Here is a 21,727-nt window from a genome sequence, read left to right as displayed (position 1 = left end):
ATGTTTTAGGGTCCAAACCATTTGGTTTGTTAGGAGTAGTGTAACCTAGCTAAAATTACATTAAAGTCTTTTTATTTTCTTTTATTTACTTTATTTGCATTTTCCATTGTTGTCTTCAAGTTCTTCAATCAAAGTTTTAATCAGGTTCTCTTTCACTACAAATTCTTTCATTAAAGTCCTTATTTGCTTTCTTTACTTCATGTTCTTCAAAGTATAGTGACACTACACCATTAGAAAGTTTAGAGAGTTTAGTGAGAGTTCTTTCAATCCATCAAATCATTCCTTCAAACAAAAGGATCTAAGATGAACAACAAACCCAACTCCCACTTTCTCAACTTGTCACTACCCAAAACAGATTGGTTATAAAAAAAGGTATTAAACCTATCTAAGTGTTGCCAACTGCAATCTTCGATAAAAACGCTCTTATATCTGGGCTTTTGTTTTCGATTACTTATTTTCTTAAGTCCGAGGTCCACAAATCCAAAGTCCAAAGTCTAAAGTCCAAAGTCCAAAGTCCAACGTCCGTGATAGTCGTGCGTTTTAGTCAAGTTACCTTACTCACGTGGGTTTGGTAGGATAGGTCGAGTAAGGGGATCGCCCAAACCTTAGGGATCGGAAAAGGTTCACAACCGAATTACAACTTTTGGTGAGTAGGATTTTAGGTTTTTTTAGTTGGTTTTAATTAAATTAACGGTAATGCAAATAATGTAAATTACTACGGTGATTATATGTAGGTAAACAAAAATAGAGAAACAGGGAGAGAGTTAATCATACTCATGCAAGAATCATTTTTAACAGTTTATATTACCACATCACTACATCTCTAATTCGTCTCGTGTTCGGAGACGACGTCGAGTATTGATCCCTAGCGCATGCCCACATCTCTGAGCCGCATCACACTAGCATAAGGAGTTGACTAATATTTCATCTCGGGAATATCATTTCAGCTCCTGGCTCGATTCCACATCAGTTGGACAAATTGGAGAGCTGTCTGACACCAAAGAGTCGCGAGCGAGACATTTTGGGTCGCGCCCGAGACTGTTCTGGAGCATCAACACTCCAAATTTGTACAGTCTCAGTCATTTTGGGACCGGATGTCTAATCTATGCCTAATTCCTAAGTAGTGATTCTAGAATATTATCGAGTCAATCCGGATTCTCACACGAGCAGCATAACCCTCCCCACGGGGATTAGCTTATGGTCATTGAAGGAATAATAAAACTTGTTGTAGACATTAAGTAAATAAATGCAGGACAAGAATTAAACTAGAAAAGAAATGACTGTTATTAAGGGTAAAATGACTTACAGTATTTAAGCTACTGGAATGAAAATGACGGAATGTAAGTGCTGAATTAAAACTAACTATTGCTAAGCGGAAACTAGAGCATAAAATGCTGAAGGAAAATATATGAAGGCCACCCCCTCATATATATAGGCTGATATATGAAGGCTATCTGTGAATGATTTAATTGAGTTTTGGCCTTATGCTAATTGAAACATTCAAAACTTTGAGAATCAAAGTTTTGTTTTTATCCGTTTTAATTTTGTCTTTTACCTTATTAAGGTTTCGTCCTTTAGCTAATTTCAATTCAAACCACCTGGTTTGAATTGGTACTTGCCTTCTATATTGCGAGGTGGCACCAAATTAAAACCATCACTTGCTACCTGCCTATGCTGACTCGTCATGCCTTTTGGGCCCGCAGAGTGGGTCCACTTAGTATGTCCAGTGGTGGCGTCGATTTTGGCGTTTTTATAACTTTCTGTCTTTGCGTAGAGTTTGTCGCCCTGGTCGCTCTGGCAGTTCACTAGCCAACGTCAGCACCCCGATTTATCCGATTTCAGCTTCGGAAGTTTGCTGCTTCTTTATATGTGGACCCGTTCTGCACTGGTTCTGTTCTTTTGAAAACTTCGACTCTAGTCAGGCTCTGTTGGGCTTCACTAGGGTTGAGTGGGAAACTTCAAATATTTTAGTATTCCCGTACTTCGATGCATGTTTTATCATTATATTTATTTTAAATGCGGAAACCTGCAAAAGTACAAAAATATAATTATTACATGATTATTAAACACATAATCGACCAAAATGCTATGTCTCTCGGGGTTTAATATTACAGTTTTGGGTGCTTATCACACCACCCCCAAACAGCATTTTGCTTGTCCTCAAGCAAAGAAGAGACATCAAAATGATAAGTGGTCAAAAATGTGTTGTCCTAAGCTAAATCTCATTTCGCAGAGTGCGGTTGCATTGACCGTATGCAACAAGGCCTTGAACCACTAGGAATTCCCTAGTGGACGAGTTATAGCCTCGTGAGAGTTTTCCAGAGAAGATACTCACAAACTTCATTTATACTACAACGAATCATTAACAAAGGCTTGTTTCCTTAATTAATCTCAGGTATCTAGACATCTCACTAGCAGGGGAAAAAAGGATTTTATTCTTTCGAAATTCAAGTTAATATACATACATTAATCGAAACATCTACGTATGAGCATGCATGCAGTGATCTAATATTAAAATGTACGAGCAGGCCCGTTTCTAGATCCTTTGGATAGCGTCCTTAAGTAGGTTCTCACAGGTATGTGTCGAAACACAATTTCTCCCTTATTTTTTCACTCAAGCTTTGCTATCTCCAGTGTGTAGTGGTCACATGTTTCCTCACATACTCAATGACAGTAAGAGGAGCCGAGGTCGAGAAGTCACAACTACTACTTATTATCACACTATCCTATTCCTAATTGAGCTAGAGGTCTTTATTAGGTGTTATGGGGCTTAGGTGGTAGTGTAGAAAAAAAATGGAATGGAAAATTCAAAAATGATAAGTATGAGAGAATAAGGTCTTCGAGATATTTATACTAGAGAATCCTTATTTTCTTTCCTGCTTCTAACATGGGTTTCCATACTTGGATTTTTCAAGCTTTTGTATTCCCTTTTGATTTGATTTTTTGGGGGAATTCTAACCTTGATATTTCTTTTGATTTTTGGAAACATATTTCTATTTTTTTCTTTTTCTTTTCTTCTGAAATAGGTAACTGATTTTGATTTGTGACAAGGTTTTTCTCTTATTTTTCTGCACTTCATCCTATTTCTCATACTCATCATCTAGGTAGGCTTATTTATTTGTGGTTAATAGATGGGTAATGATTTTTTTGGTGAAGTAGAAAGGATTAATGAAAGGTTCAGTGGAGCGATTAGCGGTAATTTTTTTTTTTTTTTTACAGGTGTGAATTTTTAGCTATATCGATCCAAAGAAGGCCTAAATTCTCGCCTAGGATTTGGGTAGTGATCAAGTAAGTAGACGTGTGAACTTCTCTATTCGAAGAACTACTCCTCCGTCATCATTACTCATATATCACACATTTTGAGGCTTTTGGTTAGATTCTTACAGGATATGGAAACTAAGTTGTCTAACCGTGGGTCCCGAAAACTTCATCAGCGTGTACATTTAATGATAGTCGGTGCATGAATGCTCATAAAAGATGTAAAAACTATTGCATACGTATTAAATTAAGTTTCTAAGAACAAGTCATAATTCTGATGATAGGGTGAGATTTCTAAATATTTTTCATCATATAAGGGAAACGAGAATTTGTCACTAAATACGTTTATTTAGACATTAAGTAAACTATATACAACTATGCATGCCTATTTATTTTTTTTTATTTTTTTTTTTTGCAAAAGGTTCTCACCACCCCCAAACAATGACATTTGTGTCCTTAAAGTGTTAAGAGGAAGAAAGAGTATACGAGGGCTTTGAGCAAAATCTAGTGACATCTTCCACGTAAATTTATTGTAACACACTATATATTATACATCATAAAAGTAGAAGCACATTGTTAGAGTAGCACACTGTTAGGTTATTTATTTATTTCACATCAAAGCGTAAAACAAATATGTACATGCATCAACTCACATTGCCCCAACCTTGAACTGGGGGATAGTCCATCCTTGCCTCGTCCCTATAGAAATGCCATTCCCTTGCATCCCGCCAATCTATCATAGCTTTCCAGACTTCACTTCACTTCCTCTTTTTTGCATTATCTAGATGAGCTATCATTTTATCATCATCAGGGAAAGAACGAACTTTCTTTAGATACCTTGCAGGGCGTCGCCATGTCCTAAATCGCAAATAACGAATTATCTTGTTTGTTGGACACATAGAGTCGACCCCCACCCGATCTGAAGGTGGCCATAAACCGTGGAAGTATCGTCCTCATTATCCCCGCATCTTTAATCGGCGAGGGGTGATATAGTGCTACCAAAAAGACCGAGCCTTCTTAAGATTCTCAATTACTAGGTCTATAATGTCAAAGGCGGTATGTTGTTGGGCCAATGCATGGAATGTCTTACACGCTGACTTTGATGCAGTGGAAAAATGTCAATCCCCCATGATGTTCAGAAGAATAAATAACATGGCAGTTCCAACATTCATGGTCATACTGGCTAGTGGAATAGTGAAGTCTGGCCATCGGCCAGCTTCGGCACGTTCTCTGACGTGGGTGATAAGAGCCCAAAACTGTAGTTTTAACCCCTTAACAATCGTACTTTTAGACCAATTATGTGAATAATAAGTAAGAGTTAATATTGATTACGTGTTTTTATGCATTCCGGGCTTCAAAGTCCATTATGTGCGTAAAATGTGCCACTTTAGCGAGATAAAGGAGCAAAGGTCGGTTGCTAAGGAGTTCTGTGATTAAAGGCCAATTTTCAAGAAGACAAAGCCTTTGTAAAGCCCGGTCCAAAAGCTGAAAAGTCAAAGTCCACGCGGGCGTAAAAGGCACACAAAGTCGTGAGAACTTCCGAAGACCATATCTTTGGACTCAGACCTCGGAATTAGGCCTACCTTATGTCAAAACGACCGGCTCAAAAAGAGTTTTCCAATGGTTCAAGCCTTGGCCCAATCAGAGGAGCAGAAGTAGACAAAACATCTGTCGAAAGCAACTACAGCTGAAGAGCCCATTTTGGACTAAAGAAATTGGGTTTTGGGCCCGATTTTCCGGCCCAAAACATGGCTCCAAGCCCACGCATGATTTTTGGATCTGAAAGTATAAAAACAAAAGCTTGACTCTTTGTTACTGATAGTTAGGTTAGGAAGCTAATGTTAATGGAGTTTAGGGTTAGAAAAAGATAGATCTAGATTAGTTTTTAGATCTAGATCTAGTTTTTTTACATTCATTCAATTAGTTAGTTTAGAATCATATTTAGTTTTTAGAATAAAGTATTAGATTTTCATTTCAATTTAGATAATTGTTTAAATTCTTATTTAGATTTAGTTGTCTTAAATTCATAATTAGTTATTCACAATCTTAGTTCTAAATTAGTTTAATTTCAGTTTAATTTAATTATGTCTTATTATTATTATTGTTCTTGTGTTGAGAATGGTAGTATAGAAATTTCACATCAAATCATTACTCTCACCATTGTTCCTTTTGGGTTTGATTAGTTGAATTCGATTTAAGTCTAGAGAGTTAAGAGTGGACGAATCCTTACTCATTATATTGCATGATTATGTTTTGAGAGTAAGAAGAATTGATTTAAACGTAAGAACGGTAGGATTACGTATTAGTGTTGTTAACATTAATATTTAGGATTCTATTATTTTTACGGATATCAAATGGCGCCGCTGCCATCTTAATCTCATTCTAGACAAGAATTCAATTGCTTGAATCCAAGGGGCAATCCCCCATTCTCTACCCACCCACCCTTTTAATTTTTCATTCTTATTTCTTGAATTTTCGGAACTATTCACTGTTTCAGGCATAGGGGCTGCGGATTCACAGAGAAAAACACTGCGGTGAAGGTATTTCGAAAATTTCGAAAATTCTGAAAATTTTCATACATAATATTAAATGTGTTGTTGATTTACTGGAATATTTTCAGATTTTTCAAAGTTGGTTTACCTTGTGAAAAAAATACGATCTTTACAGTGCTGCATTTCAGTTTTCACACCGTATGTTCTTGAAAAACAGACGAGTAAGGTTACTTAGGGAGTTCTAAAAATTCTATAATTTTTACAGGAGTATCTATCCTAAGTCAGGAGTTTGTAGTAAAAATTTGACGATTTTTTTATTTGTTTTGACCACCTAAATAGTAGAGTGTTTCCAGTGTGTTTCTGCAGTGTTGCAAACACTTAATATCTGGAACACCAGCCGATAAGGAGAGGTTGTAGAACTCCAATTGCTCTAAAAATTTTACAGGAACAAGTAGTATCTGTCAGGAGTCTCCAGTAAATTTGGCTTTGTTTTGATGGGTTAACCATTCGGTTGTTTGTATTGTGTCCGAAAACTGTTTCACAAACTTTGCAGGGCAGTAGAGGGACTTTCATAGCTCCGACTGATCTGAAATTTTACAGTCTACTTGATAGATGTCTTAGCAAATTACTGTCAAAATTTCAAATTTTTGGGAGTACGATAAAAAGCCTAAAACTCGAAAACCCTGAGGCTCGACCCGCGCTAAAACACTGGACATCTGAAATTCTGGGCGCACTCAGCTTCATACCGAAGCGACCAGCTAAAACACCGACATTCGAAAACCTTGAGCGCGACCCGCGCCCTAAGCAAGTGCACCTGCGCTCAAAACACTGGAACTCGAATTTGCACTGAAGCGACTCGCTTCTTCAGTGAAGCGCACCTCAGCGCCACCGGTGATTTTGCCGATTTCCACAGTTTGATTCAAATTTTCAATTTTCAAGTTTTTCAGTGTTCTAACTTGTTATATACACTGAACACACGTGAACAAGACGCTATTCATAAGCGAAGCAAGGACGTAATCAAGTATTCCTTTCTTCCACACCTCGCATCTCCAGTTAGAGATTTCTACTAGTATATCAGAATTTTTTGGAGTGTTGCATGTTTAGTTAAGTTCGACTTAGTCTTGCATGAGATTAAGGTCTGGTCAAAGAAAAACAACTAACGTAATTACACGGCAACGTCGACAAACACGTCTATCTAGTATACCACCCATTACACCTCTAGCTACTATTCCACACACACCACCTGATATAATGGCTGAAGAAAGAGAGACTCCTCTCTCTGACTTCTACAAAGCCTTGAGCGATAGCCCCAAATCTTGCATCGTTCTAGCAGACCCAATGGGGGATTTTAGAATCCCCCCAAATATTTTTAATTTGTTACCCGTTTTTCATGGTTTAGACCATGGAAAACCTTATCAGCACATGCATAAGATTGAACAAGTCCTAACAACATTCCACCATCCCACGGTTGGTGCGGAACAAATTAAACTGAGGGTATTCCCTTTCACCTTAGCCGATAAGGCGGCGTCTTGGTTAAATTCCCAAACGCCAAACTCTGTGGACTCATGGGCTCAACTTGTTCAATTGTTCATGGAACAATTTTACCCACCACTAAAGATAAATGAAATGCTTCAAAAGATTCATTTCTTCTGCCAAAATCCTCATGAATCCTTTTCAGAGGCCTGGAATCATTTCACTGATCTTCTCATTGAATGCCCGCATCATAATCTTGCGAAAGACACGCTTGTTTCGTGCCTTCTTCAAGGGGCTTTTACATCGTCATAAGGAGGTTCTAGATATCATGGCTGGGGGTAGTTTTCTTAGTAAAGGAGCCTTGGAGGCTTATAAATTCTTAGAAGATCAATCTAAGAAGAACAACAATTGGGGAGGTAATGATTCCTCCCGCTCCTCTCCTTCTTCTCTTGAGGTTAAATATGATCCCGAGTTTAAAACTCTTATCGATGCCCTCACTAAAAAGGTAGATGACATCTCTGTTCAACAACAACCCACTCCAGTCATGAACATTAACTCTACTCGTTGTAATGTCTGTTATAGTCTTGAGCATTCTGACTTCTATTGTCCTCTTGTCTATGCACAAACACCACCACAACCATCACACTTCAACCAGTTAACTCAACATCAAGGACAAGAGAACTTAGGTGACCAGAATAGAGGTTTAGTACCCATAACCCAGAACTATCAACATCAAGACATGAACGCTCAACAAGCTTTAATTCTAATCTGACCAACCATCTACACAAAGTAGTAGTGACCTTGTTGGAGAAACAAAATCAAATTATGCAACAAAACTCCAACTTGATGAAAGATCAGCATGATCAAAACTCTAATATGATGAAACAAACGATGCAAATGATGCAATCTTTGTGCCAAAAGGTTATTGACATGTCTTCTAACCAAAATAATAACCAAACCGGCATGTTTCCAAGTCAAGTAGTGCCAAATCCTAAGTCAACAAACACCCCCTTTGAAATAAACAGTATTTACTGTAATGATAATATAAACCAAGGGGACCTACAGGCAGTTACTACCCTTCGTTCAGGGCGAGTAGTTGATAACCAAGTGACTATGCCTAAAGATTACCCGCAAACTAAAAATGATACCATACCAAATACTATAATAGAAACTGAAGACCCTACAACTGTAGAAGTACCAGTTAAACCACAACCAAAAGGGAAAACATTGCAAGACCCAATAATAGAAAGTGAAGACCCTACACCTGTAGAGGTTCCAATATGGACACCTAGATGGAAAACGGATAGAGATAAAGCAAAGACTAATAAAACTTTTATCCCTTCTGCTAAAAATAGCGATAAAGCACCATATCCCCAAAGACTAGTTGTGTTTAAAAAGGACGAGAATTTTGATGAGGTTAGGGAAGTGTTTAAAAATTTGACTATAAACCTACCTTTTCTAGAAGCTATAAAAAGTCTACCTGAACACGCTAAGTTTCTAAAAGAGTTGTGCACCAAGAAGAGGAAAACCAACATACCACACGAAGCATTCTTAATCAAACAATATCCCTCTTTATCCTAACATAACGGAATTGTTAAGTACAAGGACCACGGTTAGATCCCTATCAGATAATGCACCTTAGGTGATACCTTCATAACAACTGCTTTATTAGACCTAGGGCAGTGTTAACTTACTCCCTTTTTATTTATATAAACAACTAGGTCTAACAAAACTTCAACCAAACAAAATGACTTTGCAGTTTAAATTTATCGTTCTATTAAGTATCCCAAGGGTGTAGTTGAAAATATTCCCGTTAAAGTTCGTGGATTTTTACTATCCAAATGACTTTGTTATTCTTGACACGAAGTTGCTCATGATTCCATTCCCATCATCTTAGAAGGCCCTTTCTTGGCAACCGCCAATGCCCAAATCAATTGTCGGGATGGCTCAATGACTCTTTCTTTTGGAAATCTTTCTGTAGAAGTTAACATGTTTAGACAAAAACAGGGACAACTAGATTTGCATGTAGAAGGGGAAGTGAAGTCCATTGAGAGTTTTGTACCTCACATTAGCGCGGCTGACACTTTAGTCCCCACACTAGTAGATACCCCTCTTATGGAAGAAAACAAGGATCACAATTTCTACTCCCTAGACGTAGATAACATCAAGGAGGATTTCCTTCAACTCTTTTGCAATCCTTCTTTGCCGCCTCGCGAGTTCTCTCCTATTGACATCCATTCATCTCTTCACGCCATGACGGAAGAAGAATTTTTCGCCCTCTATCCCAGTGATTCTTCTTACCCACCTATTGAGGAATGTCTTACATATCTCAAGGCCTCTGATGATATAGACCTAAGAACACTAGTTGAACACCATTCACCCACCTCACATCCTCATGTCACTCATTCACCTTCCATCACGAATGTTCCTCGCCCTCTACCTTCTCAAAGAACCATTGAGTTTGTACTTGACCTTGGCGTTTCTCCTATGCTTCATAACTATCTAAAACCAACCGGTGAAGAAGTAACACCCAAGGACAAGTCACCCCGACACTTTTTCATTTTTTTCCATTTTTTCCTTCTCAAAATTATCCACATCCTACGTTATCTTCCACAACCATCAATTTTCTCATGCTCATTTACTTGGCATCCCTTCGTAGGAGGACAAAGAAGAAACTATATGCTCGATTAGGTTTTAGATCTATAAGGCTTTGCTCTCATTCCACTAAGCTACGCCATAGGAAATCTTGGTGCTTAATTCTGTTTGATGGTGCATTCCATGTTAATTATTTGTGGAAAGACCCACAACTTTTTCGATTGTTGATATATGGTAAACTGCATTTTAATACATATATATTAGTAAGTCTAGGAATCGACTTTAAAAGACCCAAGTTTTCGTGAATACCAACTTTTACGATTATAGGCCAAACAAAATTTTCAAACTTAAAAAGAGTTTTCCAATTTTGTTTGGGGGTGGCGATTTTGGTATTCATTTTAAATCATGTTGCCACCCTAAGCCCTGTCATGTTTACTTCAAGAGAGTTTGTGTTAGTTAGTGCGCACCCGGTTTAATTGTGCTTCATATTATCATATCATCTTTACAATATTTCATTCACAGTGCGCCCAATTTTTGCCACGCTTTTATGGTTAATTCTTTCCATATCTCTTTACACTTTGAGGACAAAACGTTCGATTGTTTGGGGGTGGGATAGAAACATTTGCAAAAATTAGACACTTTTAGGGTGTAAATTATGCACTTTTATTTATAAAATGTTAAAAATTATAAAAATTAGTTAGTTACATAATTTAATTGTGCTATTGAATTGTTTCATGAACCCCCTTCTACCAAATTGTTTGGGGGTGGTATAGAAACACGATGTAAATGTTAAGCACATATTAGGTTGTATATTATGTATTATTTGTCTTAAAAATAATAAAAATAAAAATAAAAATAAAAAGTTTATGCTATACACTTAGGAATATTGGTATTGTTTCTTTCTCTATGCTCTTAATAATCTAGAAGTCTCACGTAGCTTTTGCATTAGAATAGTTTTTAGAAACTTAGGTTAATATGTAGGTAATAATCTTTGCATCTATCTATAAATATATTACATGAGTATCTATGATTGTTTGACAGTAAGTTTCTGAAATCTAGGCTAGAGTACTTATTCTACAAATCCTGTGAGAATATAGCCTAAAGCCTTATATGAGTGAAACATTTGAGAAATGACACAAGGGAAAAGTATATTCCGAATAGAGAAATCACACGTCCACTTGCTTGACCACTATACCATGTCCTAAGAGAGAATTTAGGCCCTTTTTGGATCGATATAGCTAGAAATTCCGACCTAAGTATATTTTCCGCTAGTCACCCTTAATCGAGCCTTTCATTAGCCCTTTCATAAACCACAAATCCTTTACCCTGTTACAAAACAAAACAAAATAAAAAAATCAACCTACCCAATTTAGATAAGTCTAAGAATAGAATAAGGAAGAAAGAAAGAAGAGAAAAACCCTCGTAAAACAAAAGTTAGTTAATTACTTGAGAAAAATAAAGAAAAGAAGTTTCCATCCAAAGAAAAGAAAAATAAAAATAAAAATAAAATAAAAACTCCAAAAAAAAATAGAATAAAAGGAGTCAAAAGCCAAAGAAAAAGAAAAAAAAAATGGCTAAGGATGGAAACAAAGTGTAGAAGCAAAAGTAAATAACAAGGTTTTCTCTAGTTACATAATATGAAGACTCTATTATCTCAGACTTGTCCCTTTTGAATATCCATTTTCTTCCTTCTTAAACCATCTCCTAATCCCCGCAACACCTAATAAAGACCTCTAACTCAATTAGGAATAGGTTAGTGGGATAGTAAGTGGCAGATGTGTTTGATCAACTTCGGCTTCCTTGTGTGTCATTGAGATTGTAAGGTAAAGTATGCCCACTCGCATTAATTTGGAGTAGCAAAACTTGAGTGGAAAAATCGTGAGTGATTTTTGTCTTGACTTTTATGTGAGAACCTACTTAAGGACGCTATTCCAAAGTTTCAGAAACGGACCTGTTACTGCATTTCATAGCATTACTCATTGTATATATGTTTATTCGTAGATGATTGATTATTATGCATATATTAGCTTAGGTTTCAACATGATTATTCTGTATTCATTGCTAGTAAGATGTATAGATAATTGAGACATAAATAAGGAAACAATAGTTTTATTTCTTAGTCGTTGTAGTATAGATGAAGTTTGTGAGTACCTTCACTGGAAAACTCTCACGAGGCTATAACTCATCCACTAGAGAATTCCTAGTGGTTTAAGGCCTTGTTGCATATGGTCAATGCAATCGCACTCAGCGAAACGAGAGTAGATAGAACTCCATTTTTGGTCACTTATTCTAATTTCTCATCTTTGCTTGAGGACAAGCAAAATGCTGTTTGGGGGTGGTTTGATAAGAGCCCAAAACTATAGTTTTAACCCCTTAACAATCGTACTTTTAGACCAATTATGTGAATAATAAGTAAGAGTTAATATTGATTACGTGTTTTTATGCATTCCAGGCTTCAAAGTCCATTATGTGTAGAAATGTGCCACTTTAGCGAGATAAATGAGCAAAGGTCGGTTGCTAAGGAGTTCTATGATTAAAGGCCAATTTTCAAGAAGACAAAGCCTTTGTAAAGCCCGGTCAAAAGCTGAAAAGTTAAAGTCCACGCAGGCATAAACAGTGCACAAAGTCAGTAGAACTTCCGAAGACCATATCTTTGGACTCAGACCTCGGAATTGGGCCTACCTTATGTCAAAACGACCAGCTCGAAAAGAGCTTTCCAATGGTCCAAGCCTTGGACCAATCAGAGGATCAGAAGTAGATAAAACATCTGTCGAAGCCAACTATAACTGAAGAGCCCATTTTAGACTAAAGAAATTGGGTTTTGGGCCCGATTTTCCAGCCCAAAACATGGCTCCAAGCCCATGCACGATTTTTGGATCTGAAAATATAAAAACAAAAGCTTGACTCTTTGTTAATGACAGTTAGGTTAGGAAGCTAATGTTAATGGAGTTTAGGGTTAGAAAAAGATAGATCTAGATTAGTTTTTAGATCTAGATCTGGTTTTTTTACATTCATTCAATTAGTTAGTTTAGAATCATATTTAGTTTTTAGAATAAAGTATTAGTTTTTCATTTCAATTTAGATTATTGTTTAAATTCTTATTTAGATTTAGTTGTCTTAAATTCATAATTAGTTATTCACAATCTTAGTTCTAAATTAGTTTAATTTCAGTTTAATTTAATTATGTCTTATTGTTATTATTGTTCTTGTGTTGGGAATGGTAGTATAGAAATTTCACATCAAATCATTACTCTCACCATTGTTCCTTTTGGGTTTGATTAGTTGAATTCGATTTAAGTCTAGAGAGTTAAAAGTGGACGAATCCTTACTCATTATATTGCATGATTATGTTTTTAGAGTAAGAAGAATTGATTTAAACGTAAGAATGGTAGGATTACGTATTAGTGTTGTTAACATTAATATTTTGGATTCTATTATTTTTACGGATATCAGTGGGCAATGCCATCGCCATACCGGGCAGCAAAATCTTCCCTAGAATAGTCATTAAAGTCATTCTCTATCATGTATTGAATTGGGAGGTCTGGCTGAAGAGGAGGAAAATCTAGGGCCATAGCAACAGTTGGCTCGTAAAAAGAGTGTCTGGTGTTACCAATACGTAGTGTAAAATCATTCAAAGGGAAACCCTGGATAGCTGGTAGATCTTCCATGTGATCATAAAAATAAGTTGCCAAACTTGGGGAGTATGTCTGCTCCTGGTGTAGAATAAGAGAGTTCCAACCAACTTGAGTGATGTAGTCTCTGAAAAGATGTCCATATGCCGGGAGAATTCAAAGAACGAATGGAAAGATTGTTCGAATCATCTTTGGAGCTTCCATTGTAGAAGATTTGAAAAAAATGTGACCTGTTTAGACAAGGATAAACAAATATTAGAGTATGATGAGAATAATTAAGTAAAAACAAATTACCATTAAAAACTAAAAAGAAAATGACAAATAATATAAAATAGCTAAATTTAAATGGTTTCATTGGCCCAAGGGTAACGGCGAGGATCCTTTTGTGGGAGGGATCCATTTATAAAACTTTCTATGCCAATCAATCCGTTACAGCCCGCCGTTGCAACATTTCGCTCTCTGTCTGGTAAATCTCGGCGTGGTTCTCCATTATGAGAGTGTGATTTGCCAAGAACTGGTTGTGGATGTCCAAGAATTGTGCTTGTTCCTCCTCGTTTATTGTCCGCAGGTCCTGAAATTCAAGAAGACTGTTGATGATAATGTTCTGACGTTTGAATAATGTCATCAGTCCTTGTTGCATTAAATGAAGCCCTTCCATGGGATTAAATACATTGCATAATGCATTTTCAGTGAAGATGTTGTCAGCGGAACAATCTTTGTCAGTTTCTGCACCGACATGGTTCTTTGCACCGCCGGGGCTCTATAATCCGTTCCTATATACTGAGTGAATGGTAAGAATGTTAGCTGTTCGAAGAGGTGTATGAGGAGAAGTACTATAAAAACCCCAACATATCATGATAAGTGTCACAATGGTTGGTAAAGGAGCTGCCTTTTTCCTGGCACGTGCGATCGCGTTCCAGAGAAATTTAATAATGCAAAAATCATTGCAGTTACTCTGTAAGACCCAGAGTAGATAGAGTAGGGGTTTGGTTATTTCGGAAGTCTTAGACGTGCCGAGCACATTATGAGCTACCCATTGGATCACAGATAATTGGTTCTTTTGCAAAGATCGCTGATAAACAATACGGTTTTTCCGGTTGTATTCGCCGTGAAGGATAGTTGCAAACATCAAATGTCTGATATTGTCGAAAGGTGAATCCTGAAGGTGTACTCCTTGGTTTGTAATAGGAATTTGAAGTACCTCAGAGATGATTTCCATAGTCAATTCACGCTCGCATCCATTAGCACGGACAAAGAATTGCCCGTTTTGGAAATAACCGCTTTTATAGAACAACAAGACCAATTCTTTGGAATAAAATGCTTGCTTATGATGTAAAAGAGGGTGCCATCCTCGACGTGGTATTTCTATGTCAAAAAAGGGATGAAAAAGACCATTTTGGAAATTTTCCATAAAATTTTGCTCGGGCACGAAACTTCGAGTGAGGGCCATTAAAGATGGAGTGGTGAAGAAAAATATTTTTGGGAAAAGGGAAGTTAGATTTTTGAGGTGTCTATCCTTGTTATAAATAGGCACCAATCCGAAATTGTAAAAGATACGGATCGAGGTGTCATAGGGTAGTTAGACCACGTGTATCTTCTAAGATATGTGCAAAAGTGGATTTAGTGTGGATGAGAAGAATGGGGCATGTGACAAGGAGTGCCCCTTTTTTTTTTAATATAGCGTAAGAATAAGGACAAGGAAAATGTAGATATACTATCACAATAAGATGTAAGAACGTACAACGGTATGGAAACACAACATAATGATACGGGAATTGAAATACAAACCTAAATATTAGATAGAACTATATGCCACATTAACAACATTACTATAATGAAACAAACAAGCATGAAGACTTGATTAGCATATTCAATTTGCCGCTGCTCAAACTTTTCTAGTGCATCCATGAAGCTTGAAATTTGGAGCGGACTAAAAAGGATTTTTTAGAATAAGAAGTGTAGAGGGAAGAATATGAAATGAGTGAATGTGGAGGAAGTGTTAAACTTATTTATAGAAAGAACTTTGCCATTTTCTGACCGTTTTCTGACCGTTTAAGAAAACGTTTTCATGACCGTTTTTTGTGCTTTTTCATGACCGTTTTTTGTGCGTTTTCATGACCGTTTAATAAAACGTTAGATTACGGTAAATTTTGCTATTAAGTGTGACATCTAAAATATATATGTATATATAATTATATATATGTATATAAATTATTATTACTAATATTATTATATATGTTTCTACCTATATAATATAGTATTAGACATAACTAATATATCCAGGTAAAAAAAATTTAGGAAATAACCTACTATTAAGCTGGAAATGCAAACACGTAAATCAAATATCTGACATAAATATTATACAAGACTGGAAAAATAAACTAGCTAATCGATGATCCTCGGGGTCAGAGCGTAATCCTCGAGGGTCGCAGAAGAAGAACCGAGTCCCGCGACGCCGCGGCAATCTGAAGCCCCGTGGATGCTAACTGCCCTGGATACCACCAAGAGTATCCATCACCGAGCTCGAAACCGATCTTTGGCTCGCCATGAACATTCGCTAGAACTGGTTCCGCGCGAGTAAGCATATTGTCCCGAAATGCGTCATGGAAGCTCTCATTTCCTCTCTTTGGAATTCGCCCATCTTGTCATGTCATCATCGACTCGTGGCGAGTGGTCATATCTGTCCTTAACTCGCCCAAGGTACGTCTCATCGATACCTGGTAAGTGTATACCTGGTGAGTGTACATGTCTCTCAAACCACTGTTCACAACACGTAAGGCCTCTATGGGGTGGGTGATCTTACTCATGGCAGTCTCATCAAAGTAGGGTGGGTGAGAGGAGCCTACGCTAGCGTGCTCGGCAGCCCTAGGTGCTGTGGGTTCCCAAGGGTCCTGTATGCATTTCTTGAAGACAAGCATATTCTCATATTGTGGTATAGGGAGTAGCGGGGTGGAGGACAGAAAACCCAAGGTAATCATAACTTGTGTTACTAGAACAGCAAGAGGGGCAGATCTAAGAGTGGCATGTGTAATAATATCAAAAAGAAAGGTAACGATACAGAAGTTACCCTTTCGCTCCTGCAGGATCCAGAGAAGGTGGAGGAAGGTCTTGTTGATATCTAGAGGGCTTTGAGGTGCCGATGACGTTCAGTCCCAGCCATTGAGTCACAGCCAGCTGGTTCCGTCGCACCGAGCGCTGATACGTGCATTTCCCGTCTATGTTGTACTCTCCCTCGATTAGCGTGTCAAGCATTAGGTCGTAAGTCCGTGGGTACACGGACTGCTGCTGAGTCAGCACTTGGTCGACCAGAGGAATGCTCGTGATCTCGGATAGCAAAACAGGTGTGACTTCGTGGCGCACACCCTCGACGTTTACCCAAAAAAGGTCGCCATTATAGCTCCCATTATCGTAGAATTTCATCACCAAATCTTTGGAATAAAGCCCTCCATTAGCATATAACAAGTACTCCCATCCTCTAGAGTGAATTTCATTATCAAAGAATGGAGCAAACATCCCGTTTTCAAATAAATTTCCAACAATTTTCTCCACACAAATACGCCTGTTACCTGCCATTACTAGTCTTAGGGAGAGGCTGGATATGGATTAATGATGAGGGGAAGAAATGGGACTTGCTGACGGAAGGGAATTGTGGTCGGAGCTGTAACAGTCTCGCGCGAGACCTGTATTTAGTGTGGGCCAGTCTCGTGCGAGACTTAAACAAGAGGGGGCAAGATCCGGAATTTAGGGAAGAAGAAATGAGTGATGGTGACGCGTGTGGTCGGGTTATCTGGGTTTAAAGGGCTCGATATTTCGATATTTTGGTTGGGCCAAAAAATTTCCCAAGCCCAAATCAAGCCAAAAGCCCGATTTAAGCCTAAAAAAAATCTAAACGCTTACCCACGACTCGTTTGGACTCCGAATTGGATGAATGAGATATCAAAATGATCGGCACAAAAAATGCTATCCAATTGTATGAGTCATCCTCAAAGGTCATAAGAGTTTTTTAAAAGAAAGAGAGTGTTTTATTTATAAACAAAGGTTTTATTTATATACAAAGGAGATATACGTGAAAAATACTGAATGTCCAGAAGAGTCACCATCTTAAATCATAGACAACTATCATGTCAGCTCTGGAGCGAACCCAATCTAGCCAGACTGTGGCTTTACCTCTATGTATTATGGGGTTAGGGGCAGGACGATACCATCCTGGACCGTGCGCGCTACGGTCTAATAAAATTGCCCTTATTACATACGGCTATCCTCAAACCGCCCCAAGGGAACTCAAAGTAACCAATTCTAGGGTTGGTCTGGTGGAATCCATTGCCCGTTTGTGTTCCAATGCGACATCCGAGGTTGGACACGAATCTCACGTGTAAAACTTAATGCAAAGGGAAAAGGCAACAATATAAACATATCTACAAGGTGAGTCTTTTAACGTCGGATCCTCAAGACGAATCCCAACCTGTGGGAGGAACGGCGCGGCGACGAAGATTATCCTGCGCAGCTGGTGTCAGACAAAAGTATACCTTAAACTGGCTAGTATCAGATAGGAAGTCAGGGCCTAGGCAGAAGGGTGTTTGACAATGCATACACCAGCCCATCCTTCGTGCACGTCGTTTACGAGCAAAAGTGCTACGACCATTCCCTATTCGTGATGAGTGAGACTTACACCAAATGATTAGCTGAAGTTCGCGAGGTAGAGAGTATAAAAGGGAAGAGAAGGAAGGAGGTGAAATTTTAGGTACCCATCGTTTACCGAAAAGCCCGTTTGCTCGTGTTGCAGAAGACATTTATACTCAGTTCTGAAATAGAGTTTTTGTGGACTAAGGTTCCGGCGCTTGCAACCACATACTTCAAAGAACTATGGAGATCATAAGATAGAAGATGGCCCGGCTACCAAAATGGCGTACCCTTTATAGAAACAAGATTGAGTGCATGAAAACGAAAACATCTAGTTTGTGTAGACCGGATCCCCGAAGAAGAGTCTGTTCAACATCTGGTGAGCGTAATTCGTGGTAATGTTTTAGGCGTTGTCCATTGACTTGAAATTCGCTATTATCTTGTGGATTAAGCAAAGAGATTGCCCCATAATGTTTCACAGCTGACACAATGAAAAGACCAGACCATCGTGTTTTCAATTTACCAAGAAAAATGTGTAATCTGGAGTTGTACAGTAAAACTTTTTGGCCAATTTTAAAATCCTTAAGCAAAATGTGCTTGTCGTGCACTCTTTTCATGTTAGCTTTGTAGAATTTTGAGAGATCATAAGCATCACTCCGAATCTCCTCAAGCTCATTTCATTGCAGTTTTCGCTTCTCGCCTACCTCGATGATATTGTAATTGAGGCTTTTGATGGCCCAAAGGGCACGATGCTCAAGTTCAACTAGCAGATGACAAGGTTTTCCAAAAACAATGCGGTAAGGAGACATCCCTATAGGCGTCTTAAATGTTGTTCGATAGGCCCACAAGGCATCCGATAAGCAGAGAGACCAGTCCTTTCTCGATGGGTTGACAGTTTTCTCCATAATAGACTTTATCTCTCTGTTGGAGACTTCCACTTGGCCACTCGTTTGTAGGTGATATGGAGTAGCAACCTTGTGAGTAACTCCATATTTCTTCATTAAAAACCCAAAAATTTTATTACAAAAATGTGTACCCCCATCACTGATGATAGCTTTGGGGACACCAAAACGAGAGAAAATGTTTTCTTTAACAAATTTCACGACAGTCTTATGGTCATTGGAGCGACATGCGAGTGCCTCAATCTATTTGGACACATAATCTACAGCGACTAAAATGTATAGAAAACCTTGAGAAATAGGGAAAGGTCCCACAAAATCAATGCCCCAAACATCAAAAATTTCCACAATCAAGATAGGATTTAGGGGCATCATATTTCGTTTGGTAATTCGACCTAGGTGTTGACAACGAATGCAAGCTAAGCAATGTTCGTGTACATTGGGAAAAAGGATAGGCCAGTAAAAACCACATTGTAATACCTTGGCCGCAGTTTTCTTTCCACAAAAATGACCTCCGCAAGATTGTTCATGGCAAAAGGATAATACGTCGGTGTGCTCCCAAATGAGAATGCAAATGATGAATGAGTTGGTCAGAACAATACTTAAAGAGGTAGGGGTCATCCCAAAAATAATATTTTATAGTGGATAAGAACTTTTTATGGTCAGGACGTGACCAAGAGGAAGGAACTTCCTCAGTAACTAGGTAGTTAACAATATCTGTGTACCATGGAGATGAGAAAATAGAGTACAAACATTCGTCTGGGAAGGAATCACAGATGGCTTCAGAATCACTATCAATGTCACCAACCAGCCTTGATAAATGGTCGGCCACAACATTTTCAGTTCCTTTCTTGTCTTTGATTTCCAGGGTGAATTCTTACAAGAGAAGGATCCAGCGGAACAATCGTTGTTTTGCGTCCTTTTTCGCGAGTAAGTAACGAAGTGCGGCATGGTCAGTATATACGATAGTGGATGTTCCAACTAGGTAAGGGCGAAACTTATCCAAGGCATAGACAACAGCTAGGAACTCTTTCTCAATTGTTGTGTAATTACGTTGAGCGTTATTAAGAGTTTTACTATCGTAGTAAATGACAACGGGTTTGTCATCACGTCGTTGGCCTAGTTTGACGCCAATAGCAAAGTCGCTAGCGTCACACATTAGTTCAAATGGTTGAGACCAATCAGGGGGTTGAATAATAGGAGCGGTAGTCAAAGCGGTTTTTAGAGTATCAAAAGCTTGTTCGCAATTGAAATTGAAGTCGAATACTGCATCCTTAAACAGGAGATTGGTTAAAGGTCGAGCAACTTTAGAAAAATCCTGAATGAATCTCCTATAAAACCCAGCATGGCCTAAAAAGGCACGGATATCACGAATTGTATGTGGGAAAGGTAGCGAAGAAATTTTAACAATTTTAGCTTTATCAACCTCTATCCCGTCTTCCGAAACAATATGACCTAGAACAAGTCCTTTGGTAACCATGAAATAACACTTCTCCCAATTGAGTACCAGATTTTTCTCTTCGCAACGCGTTAATACTTTAGAAAGGTTGGATAGGCAGTCATCAAAGGAATTTCCGTAGATGGAAAAATCATCCATGAAGACTTCCATATAACGTTCCACCATATCACTGAAAATGTGAAGCATGCAGCGTTGGAAGGTGCCTGGGGCATTACAAAGACCAAAAGACATTCATCTATATGCAAAGGTTCCAAAGGGACATGTGAAAGTTGTCTTTTCTTGATTGGCGGGATCGATGACAATTTGGAAGTATCCGGAATAGCCATCAAGAAAATAGTAGTAAGCATGATCGGCTAAACGTTCTAGCATCTGGTTAATGAATGGGAGAGGGAAGTGATCTTTACGTGTTCTGGCATTAAGTTTGCGATAGTCAATGCAAATTCTCCATTTTAATGGAATGCGAGTGGAGATGCACTCACCATTTTCATTTTGTACAACTTGAATGCCGGACTTTTTGGGAACAACGTGGACAGGACTAACCCAATCACTATCAGAGATAGGGTATATGATACCCGCATCAAGTAAACGTAAAACTTCCTCTCTCACCACTTCCTTCATGGCGGGATTAAGGCGGCGTTGTGGTTCTCGCGATGTCTTTGTGCCGTCATCGAGATGTATGCGATGCGTGCATATGCTAGGATCTATTCCCTTGATATCATCTAAGGACCATCCAATAGCGGAGCAGTGTTCAGGAATGACATGAATCAAACGTGCCTCTTCGTCGGTAGTCAAGTGAGCATAAATTATTATAGAGTGACTACCATCGAGATCAAGATGCACGTACTTCAAATCAGATGGTAGAGGTTTTAAATCCGGAGTTGGAGGATTGGGGATCAAGGATTCGTGATGGATCATCTCTTCAATGGAACAGAGCGAATCCGGTTCTTCTAAATCAGTTTGCAACGCAGTAGTAGGATCAAATAGTGGTACCGACTCTAATAAAGCGTGGACATCCCTTAAGTACGAGTCATCGTCAAACTCAGGATTATCAAAAGAAAGAAATTGGTGTATCTCGTCTGGGGGAAAAGAGTTTGTGAAATAATCATATTCCAGTCTATCAACCAAACTAATCTCGCCCTCCATTATAGGATCGGGAAATTGTTTCATTAATTTGAATACGTTGAGTTCGATGAGAAAAGGTTCCCGAAAGACAATGTCATTGAACCGTCCGACAATTTATGAGAGCGTTAGCAGTTGCAAAGAAAAGGACGTCCCAAGATGATAGGAATGGAGTCACAA

The sequence above is a fragment of the Coptis chinensis genome, chromosome 5 (genome assembly GCF_015680905.1).
Source record: "Coptis chinensis isolate HL-2020 chromosome 5, ASM1568090v1, whole genome shotgun sequence".
Taxonomy (NCBI): domain Eukaryota; kingdom Viridiplantae; phylum Streptophyta; class Magnoliopsida; order Ranunculales; family Ranunculaceae; genus Coptis; species Coptis chinensis.
This window is presented reverse-complemented; position numbering follows the sequence as displayed.